This window comes from Silene latifolia, chromosome X (assembly GCF_048544455.1).
Source record: "Silene latifolia isolate original U9 population chromosome X, ASM4854445v1, whole genome shotgun sequence".
Classification (NCBI taxonomy): domain Eukaryota; kingdom Viridiplantae; phylum Streptophyta; class Magnoliopsida; order Caryophyllales; family Caryophyllaceae; genus Silene; species Silene latifolia.
The window spans coordinates 117,406,610-117,429,443 of record NC_133537.1 but is presented as its reverse complement, the minus strand read 5'-3'; the positions used below and the strand labels follow the sequence as shown (position 1 = coordinate 117,429,443).

At 40.0% G+C, this 22,834-nt stretch overlaps 1 long non-coding RNA gene across 1 annotated transcript; it reads left to right on the top strand.

The window, feature by feature from the left end:
- Window positions 1-7,351: 7,351 nt before the first annotated feature.
- Window positions 7,352-20,904, top strand: LOC141623560 (uncharacterized). The gene is made up of 3 exons (XR_012533452.1): window positions 7,352-7,561; window positions 8,323-8,380; window positions 20,683-20,904. It is a non-coding gene; the product is annotated as an uncharacterized LOC141623560 (long non-coding RNA).
- The last annotated feature ends 1,930 nt before the right edge of the window (window positions 20,905-22,834 follow it).

Here is a 22,834-nt window from a genome sequence, read left to right as displayed (position 1 = left end):
GCGAGCCAAACTCAGTCTCCTCCGGAGGTCTCCAGTAACTCGGGTCAACTCCATAGCTGTGGAATACTCCCGTATCCACCCCCGGTCCCTTCCACCAGATAGGCTGTGCTAACTGTGTCCCTATGCCCTGGTTAAGGGTCATCTCATGCAGGTTGCGGAGCACCAAAGTAGAGGAGATCCGCTCAGCCAGGTCATGCGGCTGCATCCTGGGGTCATGCACTGTGGGGTAGGGCGAGTACTGATAAGTGTGGTAAGGGTAGGAGTCAGGGGTAGAGTAAGAGGGCTCAGGTACAACCGGGTCTGCCCTAGACTGCCTCACTCCACGGCGCTCCCGAGGTGGGGGAGGTGCCTGTTGCTGACCATCAGGCACGGTGACAGGCTCAGGTAGGTCCAAGAGAATCTGCGGGTCAATCAGGTAGGTCTGGGGCTCAGGTCTAGGAATGCCACAAGTCTCCCACTCAGCCAAATGATCAACAACAGGGAGATGGGCTGGGTCCGGAAGTACCATCCACATAGATCCCCTCACCCTCCAGGCATAAGACCCGTCATCCATCTTCCTCAACCATCTGTTCTGACGCCAATACTGAGCGTCCATGGTAGGCACAATCTCTACATACTCATTCCCCTCAGGAGGTGGGGCCTCAAAATCTGTCAGGCGCTGGGCTAGGCGGGTCACTATGGCCCCGCAAGCAATGTGTTGGGTCTCGGACTGTGCCATGCGCTCAAGACTAGAGCACACTACACCAGGAGCACTGTAGTAGAACGGTTTCTGACGGTGTAGGTTAAGGTAAGAAATAAGGAGCATGACTTCGTGAGAATTGAGCTTGCTCACGTCATCTCTCGAGTACAGCAAACAGGTCAACATCCTCCGAAACATACGAAGGGAAACGTGCTGCACATCATTAATCAGCATGGCACTGGCACTAGGGGCAGGTCTGCCAGTCAAATATGGAAGGTAAAGAGGTGCACCACTGTTCTTGGCCACATCACTAAGGTATCCCTCCCCCTCGGCCTCTAGACCCAAATGGTCCGCAAACTCATCTAGGGTAAGCTCACGATCTTCATTCATGAGACGAAAAGAAACAGTATTTCCCATCTTATCATAAACAAAAGAGTTCAAAAACTCCAAGGTTAAGTGGGGGTAGGATTTCTTCCTCAGATGATACAACCCCTCCATACCCAAAATCCGAAAGATATGAAATATGTCCTCTTTGATCCCTAAAGTCTCAAGGATACCGGGATTAACACAGCGGGTGGGGCGGAAAGGACGACGCATAAGAGCCACAAAAGCCTTGCGATGGTTGAAATCAGAGAATATTACCGATGGATGTGCCTCCACCGGTGGAACGACAAGTTCACTGCTTGACTGACCAGTCTCAAGCTGGACATTAGCACGAGTTCTTTTGTTGGGTAAGCCTCTGGTTTTCACCATAATGCAAGAGAACAATCTTTAACAAGGGATTGACACAAAAATTCTTAGCGCCAAAAGACGGACTGCTTTCAATTGTATATCGATTTTGGAACGATCTTTTAAGACAAATTATCAGAAAATCACCTATTACCTTACAACTTATATGGTTATAAGCTTTAAGTTGTTTCAATTTAAAGAATAACCATCAACAACATAAAGAGTTTCGTTTTTGTAACCCTAGAATTCAGAAATTGAATTTTAAACCATGAAATTGCTTAAACAGGGGCATACACAAGGTCTACATATGATTAAATCCAAGAATCAGTAAGTTGAAGACTAAATTTCAGTTGTTTTACAAAGAAAATTCGAAATATAGCATGAAATTATACCATAACTTTGAAAAAAAATTGAGTTTAATTCTTACCTTAAACTGATTTGGGCAAGCAAGAACAAGTGGAACACCAAAGTTTTACCCAAAAGCTTGAAAAAGGAAGGATATGGAGTTTTAGAGAGAAGAGAATGTGAAGATGGGAGGCGGAATTAAGAAAGAATGGAACGAAAATAGGGTTTTTGTATAACCCGTATAAGTTCCGCTACAGCACTACTCGGTCGAGTGTTGGGCATACTCGGCCGAGTCTCGACTACTCGGTCGAGTATCCTTCTTGCTCGGTCGAGTTTTCAAGGACATAAACGATTATAATTTTCGCCAAACGGACACTCGGTCGAGTAGCTTGATACTCGGCCAAGTATGGTCTACTCGGTCGAGTACAGTCATCTACTCGGTCGAGTTTCCAAAAGTGAAGAGGAAATAAAAATTTTCATTGTTCCTGCAAAATAGATAATATTGTTCGGAGTTCCGTGCAACCGGCTCGTCACTATTAAGGCTCAGTTCTACCACTCAAACACATATCAACACGTATTTTTGCACATCTACTACCAATACTATCATCATTACTACCTTCATTCCTCACTATGCCATGAAACTGTTACACCCTATCCTTATAGTATACTTAGCAATTAATTACGGTACCTATAAGGTTTAGCTCTTATATCACATCATTACAGATTCCGCTAATCACAAGATATACGCCTTAATCACATTTACCAAGCAGCAATCACCACATAACACAATCATCGTTTAACAAATTTATTAACTTACCTCTGGTCACACATCGCAACCATTCTATCATCCACTCCAAACTTTCCTACACACACACCTTGACACATATAAACATAAACATAGATGCACATAATCATCACCAATCAAACCACGACTCTCACTAGCTACACTTTCTCCCGTGTCTGGCTTAAGTTCGATGGGGCCATGACTTTGAAATGAGGGCGCCTACTCACCCAAATCTTGCATCGGCTGGGGCTCCCAACGTACATACACCAGGTTCATTTTAATTGACACCCTATATTCATTAGATTCATTGGTTCAGGTTCCAAAATCGTCGGCTCTGATACCACTTTGTAACACCCCCGCACACCAGAACGCCTTACCAAGGACCATTCCAGTGTATGACGGTGTCACGATCTCGGTTTCCCGAGGAAGTAGACCAAATTAGACAATAGAAGAACAGCTATAGAATAATAATACACTTTATACATTATGACTAAATACAAATTCTTTACAACAAAGATACATCTACAACACTCATGACACTATATCTCTAGACTGGTAGCGTGATGACCCGATCCCTCCAATCCTAGCAGCCACAATCAACAGTACCTGCTAAGCCAACTGCTCACCATCCCCGAATGGATCACCGCAGACACCACAAAACAACACGGGGTCAGTACTGACTAATCCAATGTAAGACGGGTCAACAATGTAAGCAGCTGATCATCCTCTATCCCAGTCTCTCTATCTCGCACAGTAACCGACTACACCCCGAAGGGTGTAGCCCTGTCATATTACCCATCGCAACAGGTAATCCTCGCCGCCAGTGGGTGACCGCAGCCCATCCCACCTAGTCCAGCTCATCAACGAGCGACAACTATCCCTGTCCCTTAATGTGCACATCCCCTCCCGTGGCGAGTTCCACGGAGGGCGAACTAGGGTGTTAAGCCACTCCCACAAGTGACTCCACCACAATCACACATACCACAGCATCACAATACAACAACCGTCACCACACAACCACGGCCACTACAACCCCCATTCTTCGACGATCAGCAGATAACAACAATTATGAAACAAACACAATCTTAATCAATTAACAGTACTGAGAAGGAAAACCCTACCTCGTCGCAAAGCATGTAAGACTTCCATACACAGCCACGCACGACTCCAATAAGCATCCTAACAATGATAACCATCTCCTATTACACAACTATACTCAAAGAATCACTCAAAAGAACACAAGGCAGAGACTTGCCTAACATTACACATCGGCGGTGACATAGACGACCACCACACATGTCATCCTTCCCCAGCGAATCCCATCCTTCCCATGGTGGACGTTTAGGCTAAATACATTATAGTGTGAAGATATGGGGTGATAGGAGAGGGAGATAGGCTAGGGTTAGAGAAAGAGAAACTGTCGAGGAAATGAGAAAATGAAATGAATCTCGCGAACTTGCGTTTATATTAACGTGTCGACAGCAGCCATACTCGGTCGAGTACGGGAGTACTCGGCCGAGTAGGCTCTACTCGGTCGAGTATAGGTGATACTCGGCCGAGTAGCCTCAGCTAGGCCGAGTAAACAATCCTATAAAACTCATGTTACAAGCCTGATCCCTCACCCATTCATCCCTAAGGTCTGTTTGGTCAACAAGATCGGTCAACAGCGTTCTTAAATATCCGGGGTATTACACCTAAACTGGGACCCAAAATTGACCTAAATTACAACACTCCAATATAGCCTGAAGCCCGAATTGACCCGTCTTGACCTGAACATGGCCCGAACATTGTTGACCCGTGGTTGACGCGACCCAAATGACCCAATCCGAAAACCACTCAACTCAAAAATGATCCGACAAAATATAACTTTAACTGACCTAATATGACTTTAAATGACTAATATGAAACTACACATAAAATTATTTACGTTAGAATAAAGAATTAATCATAGAGACTACACTATGAATAGGTAATAATTATTTCATCTAAAATCATCGAACCTAAAATAACCCAACTCGTTTGTGATATAAAATAACCACGAGTTTTACCAAATTTAGAGTAACTTTGCAGCGGAAATAATGTATTATTTTTGGTGTTTTTTGTATGTAATATGCACGAAAAATAAAGAGATATGAATTAGTTGTGAAAATCTCGCAAGATCCCTCAACTAAAACTAGGATATGACGTGAATAAACTCTCCTCCCTCGCAAGGAACTCGAAACCGAACACTACTGGTGGCTCTCACCTCGCAAGGATCGAATCACACTAAAATATCAACCTCGCAAGGAAGTAATATAAAACTTAAAACTCGCAAGTAATAAGCACACAACAAGAAACTCTTGTATTAATTCTGAAGCTCCCATTGATTGAAATAAACTGATTACAAAGACCCTTATTTATATTAATCATTATTACCACCCCCTACTACTAAGAGAATAAAAATTCTCTTAGTTTTCCCTCCAAAAAGCATCTAGCTAAATAAGGTAATAAATAATTTTTTCTTTCATTACATTATTATCTTTTTAATGAATAAATTCTTATAAATAAACTCCAATTTTTTAAATAAATTCATACTTATGATTTTTTCATTAAAATAAAATAAAATTGATATTAAATTATAAATATAAGTTGCTAAATTTTTCATAATGCAATAATTATTACGGTAGAGAATAACTTGACAAATGCTTACTGTTAGCATCGTGACAAAAAATATTCACTAAAAAAATTCACAACTTAAATAAATTTTTTATTAGTTTTCTATTTCAATTTTTTATTTCATATCAAAATACAATGGAGTGAACTGATAAATATTAATGAGGTGCAAATTTTAAAAGTATAAATCCTCCTATATACTAAGAGAATACAACTTCTCTAAAGTTTCTCTCCAAAGTGCTCAAACTTATATATGAAAACAAATTAGATTTTCATTTATTAAACTAATTTTCATTGAAAATAATCTATACATAAAAACTGTATCTCCTATTATTAACTTCGTGACGAAAAAAGTTATTTTTAAAAAAATTGATATAGTTAAAATATTTTCATAAAAAACACAATTCATGGAATTATTCAATTTTTGTGATTAATTTTAATATTAGTTATTTTTTTATAAAAATTCGCGAGATATAAATCTAAAATCTATAACTAATACACTTAAAATTTAAAGGCCTATATTTACCGCGCATTTACGTGGGATCTACACTAGTAAACTAACAAGACGATAATTTGGAAACTATAATATGACAACTATTTTAACTAAGATTAGGAAAGTAACAGGCTCTCCTAAACTTATTAGGAAGTTAAAGCAACTTGACTTGAATTAGGAAATTAATAATCTAGACTCGATTTAGGAAAGTACCAATTCCAATCGTCCTTTCCATGTTGTGATCACATCTTTGCACTTGTTGATTGTCCTAGTTCGCACCATTTGCATCAACTGCGTCTAAATTGGACAACTCAACTTAAAACGACCATATCTCCTTCGTTACTTATCCAAATAAAGCAGGTGACTACTCGTTGGAAAGCTTACATCGTGTACTTTCATCTCCAACAGAAATCACACCAAAATTAACCAAATTTTTTAGAGATATCTAGCTTTTAAATCAAGTGAATGAATCTGAAATGTCAAGAGTAACGTGAACTTGCGTTTTAACATATACCCATGTCCCTCCTGTATCAATTTGGCTCGAAAATGACCCAACCAACAAACCTGAAATCCAAAATGAGTTAAACCGACCTAAACTAATTTGAAAATGTGATACATTCGAGTTGACATGAACTGACCTGACCCGAACCTAACTCAATTGAATCGTTTGCTAGGTCTACTTCGATCATAGTTTTCATTATTTTACGATAATTGTGATCAACTTTCGATTTTTTTTACTGTTAATCATGTTTGTCATTTCTAAAAATGTACAAAGCCCAAATATATCCTATAGAAATTATGATTAAGTTCTTAATTTATAACTGGCCCAAATGTGACAAAGTGAGCCCAATACAGAATCTAATCTAAACGAATTCGATTGTAAGTTGGCCCAACAACCCGAATAGCGGATAAACCAAGGTCCACCCAGTATGTCATGCCATAAATTGAGCCACCAACCACATTTAGTCATCAATTGCTAAACCTCAAAAAATTCAGCTATTTTTCTAATTTTCTTCTCCTCTCGTTCCTAATGCCACTCTCATGAATCTCATCCATACCCCTGCCTTCAGTATATTCACACTTCACTAACCTAGAATTAAGCTAACCCTCAAATGAATGATCTATAAAAGGTACTGTTTATTTCAATTGACAATTTTAATTTTTTCTTTCAAATTTGAATTAAAGAAATCTAATCATCTTTTATTTTTAAAATTAGTTTTTAATAAAATTTAAAATCTCAAAAGTCAATATACGATTGTGTCATACTTCATACTGACGATTAATTTTACATTTATTTTTGGATGCATGTCAAATGTAGTTTTATTCAAAAAAATTCTTGTAACTGATTTCATTACTTGGAGCTTGCCATTTTTTAAGTCCACTTCATAATAATAAAAAATTTATTATGATAATATTTAATTTTTATTTCTATTTTTTTAATTTAAGCTTGCCTTTTTTTTTGTCAGCTACAAATTGTGTAATACTCCGTATTTAATAATTATATAATAATAATATTTTATCGCATTTATACGAATTATGTTGAGACGGAATAATAAAATAATTATTATTATGAGATGGTAATAATAATAATAATAATAATAATAATAATAATAATAATAGTAATAATAATAATAAGTTGTAATAATAATAATAATAATAATAATAATAATAATAATAATAATAATAATAATAATAATAATAATACGACATATTATACGTGTATTATATACGTATACCGCACTCACCTTATATATATACCCTACATTATCCACCCCAACCTTTATCCTTTTGTAATCTCAAGACAATCCACATTTAAGAGAGAAAAGATGAGGGAAGAGAGAAAGATAGGAGATTTGTCCCTCCGCCTCAAGATCGTAAGGTAATACCGTCTTAAACTAGCATTTATATTAATTTATTTATAACATCGACCTGCCCCGACCTCGACCAACCTTGACCCGTCATTTGACCACCCGTTTGACCGCCATTGACCGCCCAAAAACGTGTTGACCAAATAGATCTAGGGCACGTTTTTGGTTTGTGTGATTCGATTTTTAGACGGGTTTTTACCCCTTAATTCATGACAGGGCTGGGCTGACTTTGGGGCGGTTGGGTCGTGGGCTGAGTGAGGAGTTTAGTGGTGGCCTTAGGTGGCGGAATAAGTGGTGGGTGGTGGTCGGAATTGGGCTGCAAAAGGGGGGAGCTCGGGTGGTAGTTTATACGGGTTTGCTGCTACTGTTGTCGGCTTTGTTGTGGCCGTGTGGTGGTTTGGTGGTCGCCGGTTGGTCCCAGATGGTGGCCGTGACCACCGTGGCCAAGTAGGGGCAGCGGGGGCGCGACTTGGTAATGGTTTGGTGGTGTTTAGAGAGGGGTGTATCAGGTGTGTTGTTTGTGTGTGTGGTTGTCATGTTTTGTGGTGGGTGTCAGGTTTGGTTGGTGGTGACGGCAGGTGGTGGATGGCCGTGGTGGTGGCGGTGCTCGGGCGGTTTTGGGTGGTTACATGGGTTGTCCTCGTGGGTTTCGGGAAGGGCGCTTAAGACGGGTTTTGTGTATTCAAATTATATACTTAATTAATTAGATTAATTAGTATTTAATTAGATTAGATTAGTTAGTAATTAATTTTATTTAATTATTTATATTTAGGTGACGGTTTTTGTGGAAGATTATTTTATTCGGATTGCTTATGGAGATTTGCTAAAAGGTAGGTTTATCCTACTCAATTTCGATAATGTGTCTATTTGTTAAATGAGTTGTTTGTCATTAATTGTATTTAATGAGTCGATAATTGGCATGTTATACGATACCTTGCTTTTATTGTGTTTGTCACGTATATTGGAGGATATTGCGGTGTTGGTTGGTTACTTGTTCTATGGAGACGGAAGGCGGTTGGGAGACCGTCTTCCGCTTGAGTCGCCTATTGGGGTTTCCCACCCCAATAGAAATGTGCACATTAATGACTTGAATCTTGGAGAGACGCGTGTGAGTGAGGCACGACGTCTGGCAGGGGACCCGAGTCGCTCTTGGGCCCGGTACCACCGACGTGTTCGAAGTACCTTGTGTGAGTATGGTGTCGTGGACGTGTTCCTGGCACCAGTAGTTGTGGGTACGTCTAGGCGTGTCCCGGTACCGGCGTGTGTGGACACGGGCCACGGGGACGCTTGGGAAACAAGCGGTTACATTTGTGGAGTCGCCACCAATTTATTGTGGAAAATTGGAAACCGTTTGAATACTTCGCGTCATGTCAAGACACAAAGTAGTGACATAGACACTAAGAACTCGTTAACCTTAGCATTCTATGTCTAGAATGACTCGTGTGGATGCCAATGAACACGGATGTTCACAGAGATCTGGAGTAAGGGGTGAGGGTACGTATTAGGAAGTCCTTTTAATGAACACCTAATCCCGTCCGCCTCGATAGCGGCCTCTACTAATGATTAGGGAAATCGTTTGTACTTGATATGCTGTCGATTATATGCATGCAATGCAACAAACAACGTTTTGATTCTAACATGTGAAAATTAACTAAGTCGGTGAACAAACAATTTAGCACTCACGTCGAATTAGGGTTTAGAATTAATTACATGTGAGAACGAGTAAATAAATCATACATAATACAATAAATAAATAAATGCAATAATTAAAATTACAATAAATAAATTACAATGAATTAATTGATTTACGTCAAAAATATATTTAAGACAGACAATTTGAGAAAAACAAGAGAAAATAAAATAAATTAAAAAATACGGACAGATTAATGGTGATACTACGGTTAATAGTCGATTAATACGTAAACTAATGAATTAGGTCAAAGAAAGAACGGAAGTTCAGAGACAGAATTCAACCCGGAACAGGCGCAGCAATGCTGCGTCTCTTGGAAGAGGCGCAGTGGTCACTGCGTCTGTTCCTGAGGTGAGTTCTGGCTATGAAGTCAGAAGTGCGAATTGTTAATGTTCGTTGGTGTATTTAATGGTTGTTTATGGATATTTGACTCGGATGAAAGTGATTTAGTGTATTATTTACATATGAATTTGTCATAAAAGAGATAAAAACGAATTAAAACGAATTAAAACGAATTAAAAACTAAGTACAAACGAGTTAGAAGTAATTAATTAGGTTAAACTATTAAGACGAAAACGAATTGAAAGACGTGATAAAATGATGGAAGCATATACGAAAGTCGAAGTCCAGAGACTTGATATGAACAAATCGAATCTCCAAAATCCGGGTTTGATTTAATGACGGAAACCCGCAAATATTGATTATAAGGGATTTAGGTCGGAATTATAGCGTAATATTTATTATGAATATGTATTAAGGATATTATGTACGAATAAAAAAGAAGAAAATAAGAACACAAAGGACGAAGGACGAATTATCAGAGAGGCGAGGAAGAAGAAGAAAAGCAGGAACTGCGGCAGCCTCTGGAAGAGGCGCAACAGATGCTGCGGCTCTTTGAAGAGGCGCCTAAGTTGCTGCGTTTCTTCTCGACGTCTGCCAACTATTAATTCGTAAAAACAGTTTAACAAAAGGGTTTTAGAAATCGATTTTAAGCATACTTTTGATCTAAATCTTACATTAATTGGTACAAAAATAAAATACAATAATAAAAGATGGGATTTACACCCTCAGACTTATATGTTTGAAGAAATGAGATTAACTAAGTTAACGTTTAGTGATTGCTCGACTCGAATGTATGACGAAAGTGCCCTCGTAAGAGGATTTAGATTAAATTGATTGATTAATTGAGGTGTAGTTGGTCAAATTGGTAGGTCATGCAACGTGACTGGTACTCAGAAGGATCCAAGATTACGTGATCGATTGATCAAGCACGTAGACGTCAATAAGCTTAGAGCACGGTCTTATAATGCAAAGGGAGAAGAGAAGGGCAGACACTCGCGTGAGAAATATGTGGAACGAAGGTCCCTATTTATACTAATCACACGGAGGAATTATGGAATGATTCAAACTTTGGAAATAAATATCGAAAAAATCTGAAAACACGCAGAAAAGAGCCGGGGAAGAGGCGCAGCAGATGCTGCGTCCTTTCCTAGAGGTTTCCTCCTGCGGAAGAAAGATTTCCGCGTTTCTTTTATGGAATTGCGGTAGATCTGAACTTCCTTATTCCATAAAATAAGATTTTCGGGATATATTTTGCCAAAAGATATAAAATTAATTTATGGTGTAAAAATATCCGGAATATTCTTGGACATTCCGACTCGGCGGTTTATTAAAAAATGAAGCGGTTTTTGACCCGGACTCCAAATTAACTCTAATTACTGTCAAAACAACCGTAATGGCGCGTAATGACGACCAAGGGGTAGACACAAGTATCTGAGCTATCACTAGAAGATAAACTTACGAACTGTCATAAATCGTTCCGCGTACCAAACATGCGGCCCAATCATCACTGGGTGGCTTGCGGGACGTGCAAAAATGAGGTATCTACAGAGCCCCCACTTTGACTGAGGCTTGGACAAGGCGAAAGTCAAAGTATAGCCATCAGGTCAATCGAAGATTACAACTTGACGACTATGGCAACGCGAGGCGGCTCAAGGGGTCTGAGCCAAGGACCTATCGTCGGGAACATTTTAGAGTCTGTCGACTATCGGGGATGGTCGTTTAAAGTCCATTAGACTACGTAAGGAGGCTCGCTAGCCATAAGAAGAAACCATACCTGAGACTTCTTTTTGGAACGAATAATATTAAGGACAGTAGGACGTCGGTAGGAACTGCTGGGGAGATCTCCTTGCGTCGCTCTCAAGCGAACTTTATCCATCGAGAAGTACAATCGGCTATCATGAACTCTCGCTGGGAAAATAATAGGGTATTGATGGAGGCGTGTTGAAACACCGTCGGAAATCCGCTCGTTGCTGCAAGCGAAGTCCTTACTGGAAGATCCTTGCTAGGAGATAAAATACTATGACGACTCACAGTCTACCTGAAGATAAAATACTGCGACGGTTCGCAGTCTGCGTGAAGATAAAATACTGCGACGGTTCGCAGTCTACTTGAAGATAAAATAATGCGACGGTTCGCAGTCTGCTTAAAGATAAAATATTGCGACCGTTCGCAGTCTGCTTTGGAGAAACACGGGAGATAAAGTACTACAACGGTCTCGCAGTCTGCTTTGAAAAAAAATGGAAGACAAAGTACTGCAACGATTTCGCAGTCTGCTTTAAAAATTGAGCCGGAAGGTAGCTGGGGAATATCTTGACTGTCGCTGGGGAGAAAGAAGACTTGAGTGAAGCCCCCAGTTGGAGCGAGCACTGCTTCTAATACTTTCGTGCATGGTTAGTGGCCATACAAGAACGCAATCTAATAGGAAAAATAACACGTAACACATACGCATGTAAGCAATTAGCACATGGGCCTCAAATGAGGAAGCACATAGGTTTTGCAAAAGTTTTCTTTATAAAAATTGTTTAAAACTTGCTCAAAGAAATTTGTCGTTTGCAATGCGTTATGCATATTCAAATGGGCTTTAGACACGTGACCGATGGGGACGCAGACCTACTAGGACGCGACACGAGGGTGAATCTGACGGGCTTTGGCTAAGTATGCGCAACCCCTAGCCAAGTATGGGTGACAACGCGTATCAGTTCCCAAGGTAGAAGAATTGCAAGAATGATGGGGACTCATAACGGCAAGGCATGAGCCGTGGATCAACTGTCTACTTGGACACCCTTTTGCTATCGTCTTGCTGTAAAAGAGATCCATTTTGAGGCACGATAACTTAGAGAATCGATCTAAGACCTTGCCATTGTCTGGACCGAGTACTAGTTTGACTTAAAATAAGAGAGGAATAAAGGAAGGAAGGCATCTCGGAAGAAAAGCCCCTCAGGATGAGAAGGCGACTCTGGAATTTGGTAAAAAAAAAAGAGACTGGGCGACAAAAAGGAGCCCCCAGTAAAGAGGCAAAAATGGAAATTGTGGTTGGAAGGTTGAAATTGAGGTTGAAAGTTGATGTTCGAGGTGGTTGATAATTGAGGTTAAAAGTTAAAAGTTGGGGCGGTTGTGTCCATGAGGACTGCCTACGTATTCACGTGGAGTGAAATCAAACCAGATCATAGTTCTGAGGTTTGGTTAATTTTGTTTGGGTGTTGTGGTTGTATCCTTCTTGTGTAAGAAAGGACTGCCTACGTATCCACATGAAGAGGTGAAATCAAACCATGCTCGTAGTTCAGGTGTGTGGCTAAGCTATGTTGTCAAGGCCTTAAAGTGCATGGGTCAGGAGGGTATATTCCTTTGGTGACTCGAAGAATCGATTTGAGATAACTCCCTCTGATCATAGACCAAAGAGGTATAACTAATTTTGTAAAAATTTCTTCGTCATGTGAGCACACTTAGTGGACCCTAAGGATGATATGGGTATGTCCCATTCTAGGTAGCAAATTATTTGAAGACTCCGTGTCTGGGTCAAGGTGAAACTAGATTGGATATTTGGAATGTGGAGCTCGGTAATAAGAGGCTTTGATGAACAAATCTCTGGAGCTTGATTTTGTGGAGTTGAGGCTTTATGGGATTACGACTTGTAACGTGGCTTGGAAATGGAGTCTCTTGGCTTGGTGTAGCCCGAGCACATAAAGGTAGGTTAAAATGACGTGGGTTCAAGTTTCCATGTCTTGGCCCTAAAGGATGGGTATACTTGGCGAGCTTGAGAGGATTCTCAAAATTCCTAACTGTCTCCCTGTAACGGTCTCGAGAAGGACTTAGGGTGTGTGATGTGTAAAAGGCTAAGTGAGGGTGCTAGCTGACCATCTTCATTGATGTCTTGATTCTATATAGACTTCAGCAGTATTCCGTTCAGCATTTGATTTCAGGCTCATTCTAGGTTCAGATTCGGATTTTTGGTTTGGAATATATCTCGGCTTTTGTTCAGATCCTTGATTCAGGTTTTTGAAGAAAATAATGACTTTGGATATTGATATTGACTTGCTTGATCGAGCCTTTTTCTTTTGACTCTTTTGTCTTGGATTATTGAGCCTTTCTCTTTGATCACGGCTCATATTGTCTTGGATTTGCTTGTTACCATGGATTTGGGTCAAACTAGAACATTTGGTGTGAAATGGGTTGGTTTTTAGTAACAGGGTTGTTTATTGTGGGGAATGGGCTTGCCTTCCGTCATGGATCGTTAACAAGGGAGATGGTCTGGATTCGTCCTAGAATCTCTTGAGATATGCTCGTACTAAACTAGGGTTATAGCAAGGTTTCTATTGCTAGACATGGAATAGGTAAGGAATGAACACGGAGTTTCAGGTCCTCTACAACTCGAAATGGAACATCGCTTAAGTGCACTCACATTGACTTGCCATGCGTTGTCATTATTTGTTTTAAAATGTCTCAAATCAATTCTTGTTGTCACAGGAAAAGGGGTACATGAGGAGATATGATAAAATATATGAATTGAAAAGTGTACTTTTATTGCAACAAAATAATGAATGATAAATGTATTTAACATAGACATGAGAAGACATGTGACTCGTGGGACAGCCTCCAGGTTGTCACTAGAAATGGAAATGGACACGAAGAAAGACAATATGACAAAATTATGGGATAGAAAGCCTAAGACTCGGACTCGGACTTTGACGCGATCTTAGATCCAGACTCGTAATCATCATTGTTATCTTCGGGGAATCCTCTTTCAGCATCTAGTAGCTTGAACGTCTGATCTTGATCGTTGAACGATTTGAGCACCCTGTCCTCGTTGTTTGGGGTACTAGAAGGGTAAAGGCCCAAGAGACCTTCCTGTCTTTGAAGAGTAGGACACCCATGAGGGTCGTTCTTTTCTTTAAAGAAACCGAGGGTCGATAACGATATCTTGTCGCGATTGAGCACATAGTGGATGGTATATTTGAGTTTGGAACATGCTTCAGTGTCGTGTCCATTACCCCTATGGAATAAGCAATATTGTGAACCGTCCCAGAAGCGACCTCTCCTCTCGTACTTAGGGTCTGAGGTTGGACCGATCGGTTGGATCAGTCCTTTGGCAAAGAGTCTTTCAAAGGCGATCGTATAAGGCATGCCTAAATTGGAGAATGACCTTAGAGGCTGAGTTCCTCTTTCTGGTGAAGGTTCTGTAAACTTTACGTCGGTAATGCGGATTGTTTGATTGTTGGGTATTTGAGAGTCTGTTTTCCTTCTTTTCACCAAATGATTGGTGGATCGTTCATCTCCGCGATGTTGAACTCCCTATAAGGTTGCTTAGTTTATGTACCCGAACAAGTTAGGAGCGAGATAGAAATCCTACCATCCTCAACCCCATCTTGTATAATATGCTTGAGTTTATAACAATCTTCGGTATCATGCCCCCTACCCCATGGTATTGACAATACGAATTGCCATCTCAAAATTTAGATTTCTTTTCTGGGTCTGGGCTAGGTTCTATTGGTTGAAGAAGACCTAGAGAGGATAATTTGTTCAATGCTAGGGCATAAGGTATGCCTAGACTCGTGAATGACCTGGAAGAGTTGTTAGGCTTCTTTGACGAAGGCTCCATGAGGTTGCCTTTGTTGGTTTTGATCCCTGGATGAGAAGAACTAGGAATAGATTGCCCGCTTATCGCTTTAGGACTGTCAAGTTGAGGGTTTGCCTGGACACTTCTCATTTTAAGAGGTTGGACATCAAGCTTCTTACCCATTTCAGCAAACTGGTTCTCCATGTTGGAAAGTCGAGAGTTTAGGTTATCAGTGGCTCCTTCTATTTTGGAAAATTTATAGTTGAAAGCCATGGAAAGTATGAGCATTCCATCTTGGATATCGTCGTCTACGAGGACATTGATTTCTTCATCGTCACGAGGATCTAGGATATAAGAACAATCTAGGGATGATTCTTCATCATGTTTAGTGATATTAGACCCAAGAGGGTCGATCTTCTTGGATTGCTCGACAGAAGATGGTATTGGAAGCTTGCCCTCTTCGATCATATCTTGGATGGTGTGTTTCAATAGAAAACACTCTTCAGTGTCATGGCCACTACCTTGGTGATATAGGCAGTATTTGTTGCCCTTCCAGAGGTCCACCTGCTTCTCTAAAGATGGATCCAAAGTCGGACCTATTGGATGTAGCTTACCTTGGGCAGAGAGTCTTTTCAAAGCATTGGCATAAGACATGCCTAGATCAGAAAGCACCCTTTGATGCCTCCCAGGTTCCCTTTCGGTTGTTTGCGGCTTTCTAGAACGACAGTTATTGCAAGAGGTAAGCTTTGGACGGCCTAGGCTAGAGGTTTCTCTAAGTGGCATGTTCTTTTCCACCATCCCATTTTCAAGGGTGAGGACGCGAATGCTCAAATTTTCCATCGTAGCTTGAACTCGTAGGACCATAGCATAAACGTCTTGGAGAGACACAGTGACCGTGGCTTGATCTGCTTCGTGATTTTGCTGATTGACTGAACTTGCTGGATTCCTACTCGACAGAAATGACGCGCATTACAACTCGATTCGACATGGGATCACGCATACTAAGGCAACAAACAAGGAGCACAAGAAGGGACAAGTAACCACGAGGGTAAGACGACAAATCTAGATGCCGACTTGAGAATTCATGAAATGTCGTGAGTGACTTCCCGTGTTTGAATTCACGGTGCTTGACTTTAATTTAGACGCGAGTGTTGACTTTGGCAGAGTGACCCTTATATGGTTGACCTTATTGACGGGATTGATGACACGTGTTGATTCTAGACTCGGGTACAAGTGTAGATACCCAAGGTGTGCTTATAGGTGTTAATAAGTCTTTTATGTATGACTCGGGCACGTGAGACTCGAGGTGTCGGAAATGTTTAGATCCTAACTGAATTGGGGTAAAGGGGTCCAAAATAACGGCATGACGCCTTAGGACTTGACTTGAATTTGAAAAGACCCAAAATGTAAAGGAAGACGGGTTTATGACTCGACAGAGTTCCGACTAGGACATAGTCGGTTTGAACTCTTACTCTAACTTAGCCCAATTGAATTTACATATTCACATTTACGTGGTTTGAAAATATTTTGGTTTAAAATGTTTTTTTTTTGTACTTTTTTTTTTACGTTTTTTTTACTCGGGTTTTGAAATGGGTTTTAGGCCCGAAGTTTGACTCGACATTTGGACAGAGTTTCGACTTATTTTGCGCTGTTTTGAAAATGTTTACATTTTGAAAAGGATGGTTTTGTTTACAAAAGATGATCATGTATATGATACAAACATACATATGGGCATTATAACAGTATGTTGAGTGCATTTAAAGGATTTTGGCTTAAAAGGTGGGTTGCCATACCAAGCAATCAAACCCTGGTCTGTGGAGAGGTCCGTGCCAAACAAGAGTAAGGTCGGTTCCTAGTCCATTTCCTCGAGTAGTGAAAGCTCTTGATACAAACATGAGTAAGCATCACGGTATGGTTGACGTCAATCGCTAACTATCCTTAGGCCCAGATAAGAATTTGGACCGTCCAGACGGGACGATTGGTCAAATGGGTTGGGTTGGGCCTAGGTAGGCCGAATAAAACGACCTAAGAAGGTCTTGTAATGAAAACCGACAACTGTCTCGTATAAACTATTCCCTAACCTTATTCAACTTTCACCCTTGGCAATAAGTAAGTGTATTACTCCCCAGCGGAGTCGCCAAAATATGGACATGGGCCACGGGGGTGCTTGGGAAACAAGCATTTGCATTTGTGGAGTCGCCACCAATTTATTGTGGAAAATTGGAAACCGTTCGAATACTTCGCGTCATGTCAAGACATAAAGTAGTGACATAGACACTAAGAACTCGTTACCCTTAGCATTGTATGTCTAGAATGACTCTCGTGGATGCCAATGAACACGGATGTTCACAGAGATCTGGAGTAAGGGGTGAAGGTACGTATTAGGAAGTCCTTTTAATGAACACCTAATCCCGCCCGCCTCGATAGCGGCCTCTATTAATGATTAGGGAAATCATTTATACTTGATATGCCGTCGATTATATGCATGCAATGCAACAAACAACGTTTTGATCCTAACATGTGAAAATTAACTAAGTCGGTGAACAAACAATTTAGCACTCATTATTGTCGAATTAGGGTTTAGAATTAATTACATGTGAGAACGAGTAAATAAATCATACATAATACAATAAATAAATAAATGCAATAATTAAAATTACAATAAATAAATTACAATGAATTAATTGATTTACGTCAAAAATATATTTAAGACGGACAATTTGAGAAAAAACAAGAGAAAATAAAATAGGTTAGAAAATACGGACGGATTAATGGTGATACTACGGTTAATAGTCGATTAATACATAAACTAATGAATTAGGTCAAAGCAAGAACGGAAGTTCAGAGACAGAACTCAACCCGGAACAGGCGCAACAATGCTGCGTCTCTTGGAAGAGGCGCAGTGGTCACTGCGTCTGTTCCTGAGGTGAGTTCTGGCTGTGAAGTCAGAACTGCGAATTGTTAATGTTCGTTGGTGTATTTAATGGTTGTTTATGGATATTTGACTCGAATGGAAGTGATTTAGTGTATTATTTACATATGAATTTGTCATAAAAGAGATAAAAACGAATTATAACGAATTAAAAACTAATTACAAACGAGTTAGAAGTAATTAATTAGGTTAAACTATTAAGACGGAAACGAATTGAAAGACGTGATAAAATGATGGAAGCATATACGAAAGTCGAAGTCCAGAGACTTGATATGAACAAATCGAATCTCCAAAATCCGGGTTTGATTTAATGACGGAAACCCGCAAATATTGATTATAAGGGATTTAGGTCGGAATTAAAGCGTAATATTTATTATGAATATGTATTAAGGATATTATGTACGAATAAAAAAGAAGAAAATAAGAACACAAAGGACGAAGGACGAATTATCAAAGAGGCGAGGAAGAAGAAGAAAAGCAGGAACTGCGGCAGCCTCTGGAAGAGGCGCAGAAGTTGCTGCATTTCTTCTCGACGTCTGCCAACTATTAATTTGTAAAAACAGTTTAACAAAAGGGTTTTAGAAATCGGTTTTAAGCATACTTTTGACGTAAATCTTACATTAATTGGTACAAAAATAAAATACAATAATAAAAGATGGGATTTACACCTTCAGACTTACATGTTTGACGAAACGAGATTAACTAAGTTAACATTTAGTGATTGCTCGACTCGAATATATGACGAAAGTGCCCTCTCTAGAGGATTTAGATTTATTGATTGATTAATTGAGGTGTAATTGGTCAAATTGGTCGGTCATGCAACGTGACTGGTACTCAGAAGGATTCGAGCTTACGTGGTCGATTGATCAAGCACGTAGACGTCATTAAGCTTAGAGCACGGTCTTAGAATGCAAAGGGAGAAGAGAAAGGCGGACACTCGCGTGAGAAATATGTGGAACGAAGGTCCCTATTTATACTAATCACACGGAATAATTATGAAATGACTCAAACTTTGGAAACAAATCTCAAAAAAATCTGAAAACACGCTGAAAAGAGCTGGGGAAGAAGCGCAACAGCTGTTGCGTCCTTTCCCAGAGGTTTCCTCCTACGGAAAAAAGATTTCCGCGTTTCTTTTATGGAATTGCGGTAGATCCCAACTTCTTTATTCCTTAAAAAAAGATTTTCGGGATATATTTTGCCAAAAGATATAAAATTAAATTATGGAATAAAATATGTGGAATATTCTAGAACATTCCGACTCGGCGGTTTATTAGAAAATGAAGCGGTTTTTGACCCGGACTCCAAATAAACTCTAATTACTGTCAAAACGACCGTAATGGTGTGTAGATAACGACCAAGGGGTAGACACAAGTATCTGAGCTATCACTTGATGATAAACTTATGAACTGTCATAAATCGTTCTGCGTAACAAACATGCGGCCCATTCATCACCGGGTGGCTTGCGGGAGGTGCAGAAATGAGGTATCTACAGAGCCCCCACTTTGACTGAGGCTTGGACAACGCGAAAGTCAAAGTATAGCCATCAGGTCAATCGAAGATTACAACCTGACGACTATGGCGACGCGAGGCGGCTCAAGGGGTCTGAGCCAACGACCTGTCGTCGGGAACATTTTAGAGTCTGTTGACTATCGGGGAGGGTCGTTTAAAGTCCATTAGACTATGTAAGGAGGCTCGCCAGCCATAAGAAGAAACCATACCTGAGACTTCTTTTTTGAACGAATAATGTTGAGGACAGCAAGACGTCGGTAGGAACTGCTGGGGAGATATGCTTACGTCGGTCTCAAGCGAACTTTATCCATCCAAAAGTACAATCGGCTATCATGAACTCTCGCTGGGAAAATAATAGGGTATTGATGGAGGCGTGTCGAAACACCGTCGGAAATCCGCTCGTTGCTGCAAGCGAAGTCCTTACTGGAATATCCTTGCTAGGAGATAAAATACTGTGACGGCTCACAGTCTACTTGAAAATAAAATACTGTGACGGTTCGCAGTCTGCTCGAAGATAAAATACTACGACGGTTCGCAGTCTGCTTGAAGATAAAATACTGCGACGGTTATCAGTCTGCTTGAAGATAAAACACTGCGACGGTTCGCACTCTGCTTGAAGATATAAAACTGCGATGGTTCGCAGTCTGCTTTGGAGAAACACGGGAGATATAGTACTGCAACGGTCTCGCAGTCTGCTTTGAAAAAAAACGGGAGACAAAGTACTGCAACGGTTTCGCAGTCTGCTTTAAAAATTAAGCTGGAAGGTAGCTGGGGAATATCTTGATTGTCGCTGGGGAGAACGAAGACTTGAGCGAATCCCCCAGTTAGAGCGAGCAATTCTTCTGATACTTACCTGTATGGTTAGTGGCCACACAAGAACACAATCTAATAGAAAAAATAACACGTAACACATACGCATGTAAGCAATTAGCACATGGGCCTCAAATGAGGAAGCGCATAGGTATCTACAGCGTGACGGTTGGATAATTGTGTGTCATTCATATCATGGTCATATTGTTGACTCACGCACTTGAGTCGTGTCACACTTTCTTTTATCATTACTGACGTTTGTTGTGTCTTTGCATTGTCACCTATCTTTGGGTAGCCTGTGTCGATCCATATGATATTCTTTGGTCATATGGGGAGCAGGTTAAGTACAGGTTTGTTTGTTGACGTGATTGGGATTCGGGCCGCGCTAAGGACTTTGGAGTCGAGTACATAGTCACTAGGTAGATGGCATAGTCATAGACGAGTTGTATTTCATTTATTAGTTTACGGTTGTAATAACTAAACTTGTTATTTATTTAACAAAGTTTCTTAATTGAAATTACGATTTCACTGCCTCGGGAAACCGAGATGGTGTAGATACCTCATTTCTGCACCTCTCGCAAACCACCCGGTGATGATTGGGCCGCATGTTTGCTACGCGGAACGATTTGTGACAGTTCGTAAGTTTATCGTCAAGTGATTGCTCAAACAGTGATGTCTACCTCTTAGTTGTCATCTACGCACCGATCTGATCGTTTTGACATAATTAGAGTACATTTGGAGTCCGGGCCTAAAACCGTCTTCATTTTCTCGATAACCATTAAATCCCGAGTCGAATGTTCGAATGTTCCTGATATTTCTATTCCATATTTTATAAATATTTCACAATCTTTATCCTTTGGTAAACAATTTCCCGTAATATTCACATAAGATATTAAGGAAAACCGAATTATTCCGTCCTTCTATAACTCAAACACGGAAATCTTTCTTCCGGAGGAAACCCTTGGGAATAGACGCGGCCCAGTCTTCGCCTCTTTCCAAGAGACGCAGCGATGGCTAGCGCTTTTCCCAGTCCTTTTCTGCGTAATTTTCGTATCTTTTTCATATCTTTCCGAGATTCACTTCCAAAGACTCTCCGAAACCCTAATCCCTTCACGTGATTAGTATAAATAGGAGCCTTTGCTCCTCATATTTCTCACGCGAGTGTCCGCCCTTCTTTTCTCCTGTTGCATTCTAGACCTTTGTTCTTACTTTTTGGCGTCTACGTGCTTGAACATTCGACCACGTAAGCTCGGATCCTTCTGAGTACCAGCCTCGTTTGCATGACCGACCAATTTGACCAACTCCACATCAATCAACTTAATTAACTTAATCGTTTTCCTCTTACGAGGGCACTTTCGTATTTGCATTATAGTTCGAGTCGAGCATCGCTAATCGATAACTTAGTCCTTCTCGTTTCGTCAAACATGTAAGTCTGAGGGTGTATAATCCTTCTTTTATTTATTGTTATTTACTTTTTGTATCACCACTATTGTAAGGTTTATGTCGAAAATACCTCCTTAAAACCGATTTCTAAAACCGTGCTTTAAACCCCTTTTTACGGATTTCCAGAAGACAAACCGTCGAGAAAGGACGCAAAGAATCGCTCGTGCCTCTTTCGAAGGAGCGCGGCTGCTGCGCCTCTTCGTGAGGGGCCGCGATTCTGCTTCCTTTCTTCTTCCTTCGTCCTCTCGTAATTAAATTCTTTATTTGCTTTTTTCGTCTTGTTCTTTAATTCCTTGACATAATAGCGTAATCATCTCACATGTATATTAATTATCATCATTAAACATGTTTTATCCATCATAAATCCGACTTAAATCCCTTATAATCCAATATTTGCGGGTTTTCGTCATTGAATTCAATCCGGGTTGTAGAAATCCGATTTGTTCATATTGGGTATCTGTAATTCACTCCTTTGATATATTTTTCATCTGTTTATTGTCATATTTAACCTATTTAGTTCACCTATGTCACTAATCAATCATTCTTTCATGTAATTAATCCGTCTTGCATCCGTCTTATCCATGTTTTATTGCTTTTATGACCAATAATCATATGTAAATAACCTATTAATCACTTTCATCCGAGTAAATATATTAATATATCCTTAAAATCACCAATTTACATTAACGATTTGCGTTAAAACCATAGCGAGAACTCACCCTTGAAACAGTACGCAAAGAATCGATGCGCCTCTTCCGAGGGCGCGATCATTGCGCTGTTCCAGATGATTTGTCTCTCGAACTCCGTTGTTGCTTGACCTAGTTTAATTAGCTTACGTATAATTAACTATTAATCGTATTATCATCTTCTGACTTGTTCGTTGATTTATTCCTTTATTCGTTTTCTCAAATTATCCGTTTTAAAGGTATTTTCGACATAAATCGCCTAATCCATTGTAATTATTGTAATTTTCATTATTTTAATTTTCTTATTGTATTTATCAT